Genomic DNA, 11062 nt, shown 5'->3' with positions numbered 1-11062 from the left:
TCCCTCTCCGTGTCTTCAGCACATGCCTCTTTCTGGCAATTTAATTAATTAATTAGCGCTATTAATAGTGCCTAATTCATAGACAGCTATATAGATTAAATGGGTTTATTGGTTATAAGTAATTAAACAGGAGCAAAGATGTGTATTTATCTTCTTCCCTAGGATGTTGCTACCTCCATTTTAAACTATGCTTTATTAGCATTCTTCTGTCTTGCTCATTTCTTTATTCCTCAATGTACTTTATGAAGCCAGTTTGTGTACCTACCTGTTCTCTCATAGGAATTTAGTTTCTGCCTGCTAGAGGATAACAGTAGCTCTCGCACCTTACAGGCATGTCACTCAAGCAAGAATTGGATGTGTCTCTCCCTTTCCTTGAGCTCTTTGGCTCTGTGGACATTCCTCAGTGGCTGCTGTTTCCAGGCCTCCCCAGAGCCCTGAAAATATATTCAGTTGCCAGGCCTTTAAAAGACACAGCACAAGGGCATTCAGAAAGCACCAAGAGACCTGCAGGATAGATTGCTGCTCCTTGCAACGTGTCCAGTAACCTTGTTGCTTATGGTTAGCCTTCATGGCATTCTGAGAATATTCTGGATTCCTCCAGATTCCATGTCCTTGTCCCCATCACCACAGGGAGAAGCAAAGATTTTCCTTTCCTTCTCCAGATTATAAAGCAACACTGTGAAATGTAAGAAGTTGGGTATTGGGACCACTTAGACCTAGGCTCAACCCACAGAGTAATCTGTAGGACCTCGAATTAGTTACTTAAGCCTTTGGAGCCTTGGTTTTCTCAGATGTAAAATAGGTATGAAAATTTAAAAATACTAAAATATTCTATCAATTTATTTTTTTCCTAGGCCAAGTACTGAGCTAGGTACGGTGGAAGCAGTAGATCAGTGGCCCTGCCCTCCGGGAGCTAAATATGTGCTATACAGGAAGTGAGCAGGACGTGTGATGGCACATAGGGGCCGCCACTCCCCTGTGGTCCGGGAAGGCTTTTCTGAGCAGTTAGCACTAAAGCTAAGCAAGCAGTAGTTCCAAAAGAAGGGAGAGAATGGTGCAGAAACCTGAGACTGCCCTGTGCGTTGGAGGACCCTCAGAGAAGCAGGTGGGGGTAGAAATGACAGCTCTTCCCTTACCTTCCTTGGAGAGTAGGGACGTTATAAAGGAGACACTCTGAAAGCTACTTCCTGAGCCAGTTTTTGTTTTGTTTTGTTTTCTTTAATTGCTCCCTTCCCCATTTGTAATAATTCTCAGATCTATGTCTCTTCCACCAGCTTCAGGCAGTGCCATCTTTCCTTCATCTTATCAGAGAACTCTTTGCCCTGCTGCCCTTATGACATGGGACCCCCACACACACCCTTTTTTTTTTTAGTAGAGAGATTTTTGTTGTAGGGCATGTGCACTTGCCAGAGAAACAGAGACAGAAAACTAGAAATCACACACCGCCACCCCCCGGAGATGGCCATGCCACAGTCCCTTCTCCTCCATTCTCTTGGGATCTTGGACACACACCGAACGTGAGTCTTAAGCCGCTAGGTTCAGGACTTGAACCACAGCCTACTACGTGGGAGTCCAGCAATGCAACCATTATGCCATCTACTGGCCCACCCTCCCCTTTTTTAAAAACAAGAAAACTAGAGTTGATTTTCATGACTCAATTTCAAAACGCACCTGCAGGTCCAAAGCATAGCATTGCACTGTCTTCACAGTCAGCCTCTACCAGCAGAATAGTGGTTCCAGTACATAGTGTAATATGGACACACGAAATAAGCAGCACTGTTCCAAAACTCAGGCTCCCTGAGGTTCCACCACCTGGCGGTGCCAAACTGAAGGTATTAATGTTTACTGGAGGGCTTCCCAAGTTCTGGTTCTGTAAAATAAAATACTGGTAAAGGGTCTTCCACATTTCACCATTTAGATCTCAAGATTACATACAAGCAGCATCAATATAGAGAGTACTTCAGATGACTCCCCTCATCATTGCATCCGGATGAACCTTTGCAAATGACCGGAAGAGGCTGCAGTTGGCCAAGTGAATCCAGTGATGTGCCTCTCTAATGGCACGTTAGAGTTGTCTGACTCCGCCCCAAGAGGTTTTGAGTTTTAAATATCTGGATATGAAACCCAAATACTGCCTCTCGGTAATTCTAGAAGGGAGCAGCACTGGGCTGTCCTCCATCGGTCATCAATATTGTAATGGAGAGGATCTGGAGCTCTGTAGCCACTCGTAACATGTTTGCAAAGTTTGGGAACTGACTGACTGCTCTCTGTCAGAATTTGGCCAGACTTCACCATTTCCTTCTCTGTTTGAGCGCCCTTTTAATCAATGAAGTAGTAAAAATTAGAGCAATGTGTAGGTCTAAGCTACTTCCAAGGCTGGCCAGGCTGGTCTCAGTATCCTAAATCCCCAGAGTTACTGGGTTCTGTAAACCCTTGTTCTGCCTGGTGTTCCCCCTCTGCTCCTATGCCGTGTCTTTACACTCACCTGGGTTCATCACCAAGGCTCTCTGCTGCTCTTCTCACTCCCATGGTCTGTGCCCACCCAGTTACTCCCTGAAGCCTTCCCACTGGACAGGACCTATTTGAATCTTACTGACTTAAGGGGTAAGTCTCCCAGAGTGGTTGCTTTTGTTTTCTTTTTTCCTTAGTGATAGGTTGCTTGTGTTCACTGGACAGAGACAGAGGAAAGTGGAAAGCATCCTCAAGAGGGATGCCCGCGCTGCAATCCATCTCCGTCATTCTCTTGGAATTTGGGGCATAGACACACGTGTCCTATGTGTTTTTCAAGCCACCAGTTCCAGGACTTGAATGCAGAGTCAGCAATGTGGGATCCAGCCTCCCTAACTTCCATGGCACCTGCTGGTCTACAGAGTGGTTGCATTTCTAATAAGCAATCCTGCCTTAATCTAAAAAAGAAATTGGTAACAGTAAAATTCTATGTATCATCCATGTGGACACCATCATGGAGATACGTGGGGCCTAGTAGTTATAAAGATAACTGAAGACATTTAGTGAGCACTCCTGCCTGCTGGGCTCTTTACATACAGCTTACTGTTTGGTAACACCCTTACTAGGGAGTAGCTGTTGTCTCTGTTTCAACGGGAAGAAGTCTGGAACTCACATGACCACTAAGTGGCAGAGCCAGATTTGAGCCCAAGAAGTTGAATTCCTGAGCCTGCGCTGCCTCCCGCTTGGAAGTAGAGCACGGGATGCTTACATTGCCTTGGTGCATTATTACAGCAAAGGTGGCATTGTTTTATGTCCCCTCTTCATGAGGACGAGACTTGAGATTCAAAAGGGCTAAGTGCTTGGCTCGAGACTCAAACCCAGGTTACATGGCCTTCAGTGCTGCAGGGTGCTCTCCTCCATTCCATCATGCACCTTGTAGTGAGAATAAATCGCTTTTCTAGATGAACAGACTATTACTTGGCTCCAGACGTGCCAAACTAGCCTCTGTTCCCAAAGCACAGCTCCGGTGACCGGGAGGCTCTGGAGCAGCCTCTCTGAGCCTCAGCAGCAGGCACTGCAGCCTTGTTTGCTTCTCCAGGCCGATCCTCTGGAATAGCAAGGGTGTCTCAGTGCTGTTGCTGCGTGGGATGGGAAAACCTGCCAGATAAGCCGCTCCTGCTTTCATCTGGAGCAGAGATTGGAAGAAACTCCCGCAATGGGCTTGTTTCATAATTGAAGAAGGGAGATTGAAATTGAAGAATTAAAATATAAAAGAGGTTACGGCAGGCCTCGCAGCTGGTGAGGGTTGAGGTTTAAACGTCGCCTTCGAGGGCTGACACAGCCCATGTTCTGTGCACTTCCAGTGTGGCTCCACTGCTCAGAGAAATGTGAGCGGAATAAAGCTCATTAGTTTAGAGCGTGCAAATTCAGAGCATGGCCATGTAGTTACAGTATATGTGATTGGTTCCTAAGGTAAGGCATGAAACACTGAGAGTCCTGATTTTTTAAACTAAAAAGTATAGAACAGACCTGCAGTCTGTCTCAGTGTTCATGGACCCCTTCCCTGCGTCCTCCTCCCCCCTAAACACACACACACACACACACACTCGGCTCTTCTCACTGCAAGAAATTAAAGATTTCTTTAAAATGTGTTACTTTCATCTAGCTGTGACTTTAAGGCAAAGTTTCCAACCTTTTTGTGCCTTGATTTTCACATCTATCAAATAGAGAGTGAAAAGAGTAGCACTTACTTTTGGAGTGGTTGTGAGAATAAAATAAGAGAACAGCACAGTGCTGCCACCCCAGATTCTGCACACCTGTCACAGCGATGACGCCCTCGCTTTCGCTTTCGTGACCTGCCCTAGTGTGTGAGGACAACATGGCACGTGTTCATCTCAGCCACTCACTGCCCGTTTTATTGATAAAACGTAATGAAAATACGCTTTAAAAACATAGGCCATAGTGCAGATATTTTATCCAACTAATGCACTTTGCACAAATGTTTGTCAGAAGGTTTTTGTTTTATGAACTCTTTCTGGATACCAAGGCATGGGTTGACATGGCTGTTCTGGTTAAATAGGAAATAGGAGTTTAAAAATTCTTCCTGTGCGGGCCAAACTCCACTGGCAGACAGTGGCCCACAGTGCACGTGAAAGTGCATAAATGGCTGAACATCTAGCGTAGTCGTCAAATGCAACGAAAATAACATCAGCCCCACTTTTTACCAGGAGCCTTGATAAGCTTGCTTTTTTTTTCTTGTTTACTTTATAGGATCGCTTACTGTTGATTCTAGCATAGAAACATCTTTAAAATTAAAGTACCAGACTCCTTGTTGTGATCAAAGATTTTCTTATAAATCTCTATTTCAAATATTTATTTCAAATACATGCACACATTCTGCCAGCTGCAAATTAGTTCCATGGTTAAAAGGATTGAGAAGGTCATCCACATGCTAGAATGACTTGCTACAGGTAGAAAATCAGCTCCTCTCCTTAGCTGTCTACAGGAGGTTTGATTGTGGCCACAAAATGGTTAAAATGATTGAGAAGGTTAAAGGAACTCATAGTCATCCACATGCTAGAATGACTTGCTACAGGTAGAAAATCAGCTCCTCTCCTTAGCTGTCTACAGGAGGTTTGATTGTGGCCACAAAAATAGTAATTTGGGGACATAGAGCAGGTCGAGAGTGAGTGGAATCTCTCAACAGAAATGTTACGTGATGTGGAGGGTAAACAAGGAAACTAGACATTCAACAGTAGAGACCAAAAATGGAAAAAAAAGATGATTTTGACTGTCTATAGATTTCTAAGGGTTTGCCTTCGCTGGAAACAGACTGATAAATGGGAAGAGATTTGTTTAGGTTTTAGTTCTACCTGTACTATCTGTAAGGCATTAGTTAACCTTCCTTAACCTGTTTCCTCGTGTGTAAAGTGGGTTCTGTAACAGTACTTACCTCTTAAGAGTTAATGCAAGAATTAAATAATAGTTTATATAAAATACTTAGCTGTGTAGATGGTTTATAGAGAAAAAGCATTATCAGAGCCAGCATTATCAGGTAGCATAGTGGTTAAGGCACTGGATTCCCACATGGCCAACTGTGCTTTGAGTCCCGGATCTGGTGGCTTGAAACTCACACTGGGCACATGTGCATGCATGTCCAAAATCCCAGGAGGAGAATGGAGAAGGGACTGCAGTGTGGCCATCCTCCCACCTCCCAGGGCAAGTGATTTCTCACTTTCCTTTCACTTTCTTTCCAGTGACCCCACACACACTCCGTGGCAAAAACTTCAAAGGAAAAAAGCATTATCTTGCCCTACATAAAACAGAATAGGTTCCAAAATGCCTGTAGTTTTAATGAGATGACTTTTGGAGAGCTTACAAATAGAAAGGGACCAGATGGTGGCACAGCAGTGATTCGAGTACAACCAGACGCACATGGGAAAGGTCATGTCCTGGGACCTCCCTGAACACAGCAAGTGTATTGTGTTCTGGGCTGGCTGGGCATGGGCTATGGTGTGAAAACTCTGGGGGGAGGGGGGGGCCTATATCTCTGTGAATCAGTCTCTCTCTCTCTCTTTCGTATGTATGTATAATCTGTCTTGGAAGAAATAAATAAACTTTAAGAATGTGTTTTTTGGAGGTAAGCTCTTTGCAAGTGAACACCGTAGATATTCGCACGTACCTCGCTTCTTGGCGGGAGTTCGTTGTGGTTATTGATTGCGTGCGAGACCTGCATCTCTCTGCGGCGTTAACAATTTTGTAAATCTATGCTTGGTGAATGAAAGTTCTGAAATGACCATAATGGTGTGAGTAGCTCTGTTTCTAGGCACTAGCACAGAGAGTGAAGAACTTTCTCACTGTTTTGCTTTGTTTTTACCTCTTCGCATACATCCGTTTCAAGTCTGGCTGCATCAAGTTTACTTCCCAGGGAATAATGATGCTCACTTGTTAGTGAAGCACAGTGACCCAACAGGATCTTAGGAGGAAATCGTTTCATTTCTGGGTGCAAATTCCAGCAGCAGCCCCTTTCCCCTGACTGAGAGATCGCCCATGCTAACAGCTCTCCACTTCCAGCAACAGCACCACCGTGGTGCACACAGAGCTGTCTGAGGACACACGTGTGCTATGTTTTCTTCAGAAGACGTAAACACGTTAATCAGAATTGACTCACTCTCTTCCCACATGCACTTCTGCTTACATTTCTGATGGGTTTCCTCGCTGCGTGGCCAGTTTCTATGGGAGGCAGAGCATGTCATGAGGGACAGGTGCTGTCTTCACCACTTCTGTTCCAGGAGTGTTGCCTCAGAGCTTCCCTCATTGAAACATTTCTAGAAATCAAAAACTTGAATAGGTTTTCCTTTAGCTTGTGTGCATGCGTGCATGCGTGTATGTGTGTGTATAAAATGAACTCATCTGGATGTGTTGTTGAAAAAATAGTTTAATGACAATATACAAGTTGAGCTAACAAATGTTCTCAAATCGGTATTAACAGTGATTATCTCTGAGCATAGAAGTAGGATTAACAAGTAATACTCAGCTCTTTGCACGCTGTCTCCTAATTGATCTTTAAATATGTGTAACATTGCTGGAGGGTGCATGTGCTGCTGGAGGAAGGCAGAGCGAGAAGGAAACTGGGTAAACATCCTCCACGGAGCATGGTCGTGCCGCAGTCCTTCTCCATCTCTCCCTCCTTTCGAGATTTTGGGCATACACACATACATGCCCAGTGTGTATCTCGTTTTTCTATTCGTTTTAAGATTGTTGCTATAGGGCACTTGCGCATGCTGGAGAGAGAGACACACAGACAAGGAAAGTGAGAAATCAATCCCCTTCCCCCACCCCCGGGGCCAGGGGATGGCCACACCATAATCCCTTCTCCTCTATTCACCTCTCAGGATTTTGAGTACGCACATTTGCCTGGCATGATTTTCAAGCCACTGGATCTGAGACTCAAACCACAATTGACTATGGGAGAGTCCAGCACCTTAACCGCTACACCACCTGTTAGCCCCTCCGGTGTGTTTTTGAACCCCTGGGTCTGGGCCTCAACCTGTGCAGTTGGCCATGTGGAATCCAGCTGCCTTAACCACCACACCACAGACTGGCCCTTTGAATATAAGTAAAATCTGTCGATATAAAAGGACAGAGCAATAGAATCTTCCCTTTTAAGAGGTGTCATAATTGTTTTGGGGGCAGAAGTGCTTTGGCTTTTGAAAGATACTGCTCAACAACAATGTCTAGGAACTGGTGTCCTTCCCCCGCTCAGCATCCAAGGCAGGGATATGCCCTTTAGGTGGTGTTGCTGGAATGGTTCATTGTTGGCTGAATACCAACTCGCTGGCCCCTGTACGACCACCATAGCGTTAGCGGAAGTTCTCAGTGCTGCTCACTTATCTCACTCCCCCCATCTCCTCCTCCAGCCACCCCCCTGAAATGCAGCACCTAGCTGGGGACAGGTTCTTCCTCCACAGCAAGTGCCCTCCCTGCCTCAGTGCACCCTCCCCTGCTGCAGCCTGTCCCCTGCCGTGCCTCAGACCTCAGTACCTGCCCCTCCTCACTCTGAGCAGGATGGGAATCATCAGTAATGGATTTAATAAGGAGATGTTTTCTGAGTCTAACTTTTTTTTTCCTGTTCTGTACTTAATGTGAAAGCATTTCCTAAACTGTTCTACCATGATGTAACCATGGGCAAGTCATTTAATTTACTTTGATTTTCATCTACTGAAACCTCAAGAAAGATTATATTATTTTAGAATTACTTATTTTATTTTATTTATTTTTTATTATTCTTCAATTTGACAAGAGAGAGACAGCGAGACCGAGCAACCTGCCAAGTCCAGGACTTGAACCATGGTCAGCCATGTAGGAATCTGGTACCTTAATCTCCACGCCACCTACCTTATACCTTCTTTAATTAATACACCTTTAAGTTAGTACTCAACATTGAGAAAGTACTTTGAAATTCGGTCACCTCGAATTCCCATTGTTACTGCAGTGATTTCTGTCTTCTGGTGCCTTGGTCCTGGGCTTTGGGTGAGCATTCCACTCCCCTTTATGATGTTCCTGGGCCCACCACAGAGGATGTCAGCTGTGTAGACAGCCAAAGATTATGTGTTCTTGGTCCTCAAAGTCACATTTGGGGTGATGGATCATTCATCACAGGCTTCACTGGCAGCTCAATTTGGGGAAAAACTGTGTTTTTCTAATGAGGTGTCTATCAGATAAGATGAGGTCCATGTTAATGAGGAAGTGATAGTCCAGTAGACTTGAGAAATGTCATTGTCACTTAGGTTGTGGGGCAACCCGTGAGATGACTTATAGAGCCTGTGCTTAGAAATGAGAGGCCAGGGCCAGCAGGTGGCATAGTGATTAAGGTGCTGGACTCTTACATAGCTGACTGAGGTTCAAATCCTGGACCTGGTGACTTGGAGATCATACCAGGCATGCATTTGTGTGTGCCTAGAATCCAAGACAGGGAAGGAGGAGGGATTATGCTGTGGCCATTCCCCCTCGGGAGTGATTTCTTACTTTCCCTCTCTCTGTCTCTTGCTCTCCAGCAAGCACATGCACCCTATGGCAAAAATCTTAATAAAAAAAAAAATTGTAAAAGAAATGAGAGACCAGTGATGCTGTATAACTTACTTGAATATGATCAGCACTGACTCAAGTGGTTTTTCCCTTCTACTTAAGATTTTCTTTGGTTATATCTGTTGGTAAGGTTGTTCAGAAACACCAGAATTTAGGAAGGGTAAGAAGAAACCCAGATCTAGGGAGGGTAATAAATCATGGAGATAGCTCTCTGCCATGTTTAAACAGTTCTAAAAAAACTTCCTCAATTTTTCAAAGACAGATTTCTCTACATAAGCAACCTGAAACCTCTTATTAGGCATAATGAACTTAAGCTTGAAAGTTCTTCCTTATGTCTGGCCCAAATCATCTTCCATAATTTGAGTACATTTCTTTTCGTCACTACAAATGGAAAACAGCTGCCCAGCCTTTCCTGATAACAGCCTTCTTGTACTTGAAGATGGTTATTAAATCTCCCCCTAGCCTTCTTCCCCCTGGATTAAGTAATGCCTTTAACCCACCTTCAGAGTTTCCATTTTCTAGCCCTCTAATCATGTCCTGCTCTCCCTAAGCTTTCCTACATCTTCATTTAAACTTGGATTCCAAATTGGAACAAAATAATCTGATGAGAGTCTCACCATTAACTGGGCTTGCTGCCTTTCAGACGGCCGTGTGTCACTGTCATTCATACAAGAAACCCCCGACTTTGTCGGCACCCAGAGAGGCGAGATGTACCACTGACAGCTCCTTCTGTGATGGACTGGGTCTAGGCTTGTGGCTGCAGATGCTGACTTTAGCACCCGAGGCCTTCGGCAAGCCCAGCTCCAGATCTGTTCTGAGATAACTTTGCAGGCCACGAGCCCTGCTCCTGAGCCTCTGGTTTTGGGGAGTAGTGCAGGAGCTCTCTCCCCAGCACTGCTTCCCCTTAAGCAGAGCTCGCCTGTACTCTGCCCCGTCTGTGAATCAGAAGAGCACACAGTGAACATAAGATCCCTCAAGGGCTCTCACTTCCTCCACTGACACAGTTTGCTTTAGATCAGACAGAGGAGTTAGATAAGGGGCCTTGTTTTCTGTGTCTAATCTCATTGAAATTACAGAAGGAAAATCCCAGCAGTGGTCCAGAGGGCACCATTAAAATTGTCTTCATCTCTGTGTTTCTTGACTTTGATTGATTCACTGGTGTGACATCTCTCTAGCTCCTCCCCCTTACCTATCCCCCCCAAAATAAAGATTCCACAGGTGGGAATGTTCCTGCTGTAGGGATTTTCAGAATCCTGCCTGTCACTTACAGGCACAGAGACTCAACTAAAGAGTCGTGTGACTGACTCCCACAGGCTTCTCGTGCTTGGGCAAAGCCCAGCCCAGGTGCTCAGCCCTTTCACTCTTTGGTCACCAAGTACTGGGATCCTAGCATCAGTCACTGGCCAGCATGTGACCTTGGACAGGTGCAAGCCAGAGGACAAAGTGTTTTGACCAGAAGGAGGCTGTGACAAAATACCTAAGTTAGTGTGACCATCTAGGTACTGTAAGGTCAGCTTTATATGTGTGACCAAGAGAACTGCAAAGTGATAGGAAATCCTCATTGTCTCCAAATGGTTAGTCCCATTAAGCACTGCCTTGCAGATGGTAGTTGTCCTCGTACTTTGAAGAGAAGTTATGTAAATTTCTTATAACAAAAATTCATGGATATCTGGGATAACAGGTTTGGGATAAGAGATTACTGGGGTCTTCCTGAATAGATGAAACATCTCAGCTCTGTTCCACAGTGAGACACAGTTTGGGAAGTGCCTGCTGTTGTGGCAGGTTCCAGAGATGCTTTCATGGACTGCGCTCACTCTGCATTGGAAGGTGGGAGGGTTATTCTTAGTTCCATTCCAATTGAACTCCAGGATATTTATGCACAGTTACAGAAGACATTTAGTAGGCATCACAGTTTTTCCTTCTTTAATGAGATTTGGAATTCTAATGGAATAAATTAGCCTTTACTGTGTTTGCCAGCTTGTACTTTTTTATAATTTACCAGAGAGCATATATGCCCTATTAGAGA

The 11062-nt window shown here is 44.8% G+C and overlaps 1 protein-coding gene across 1 annotated transcript in view; it reads left to right on the top strand.

The window, feature by feature from the left end:
- ASAP1 (ArfGAP with SH3 domain, ankyrin repeat and PH domain 1) overlaps positions 1-11062 on the top strand; it is a 359138-nt gene that overhangs the window by 275760 nt on the left and 72316 nt on the right. The gene's annotated exons all lie outside the window — the stretch shown is intronic.

Source organism: Tupaia chinensis, unplaced genomic scaffold, assembly GCF_000334495.1.
Source record: "Tupaia chinensis unplaced genomic scaffold, TupChi_1.0 Scaffold000513_1, whole genome shotgun sequence".
NCBI lineage: Eukaryota > Metazoa > Chordata > Mammalia > Scandentia > Tupaiidae > Tupaia > Tupaia belangeri.
Note: the sequence above shows the minus strand (reverse complement) of the source record. Positions and strands in the feature narration are given on the sequence as shown.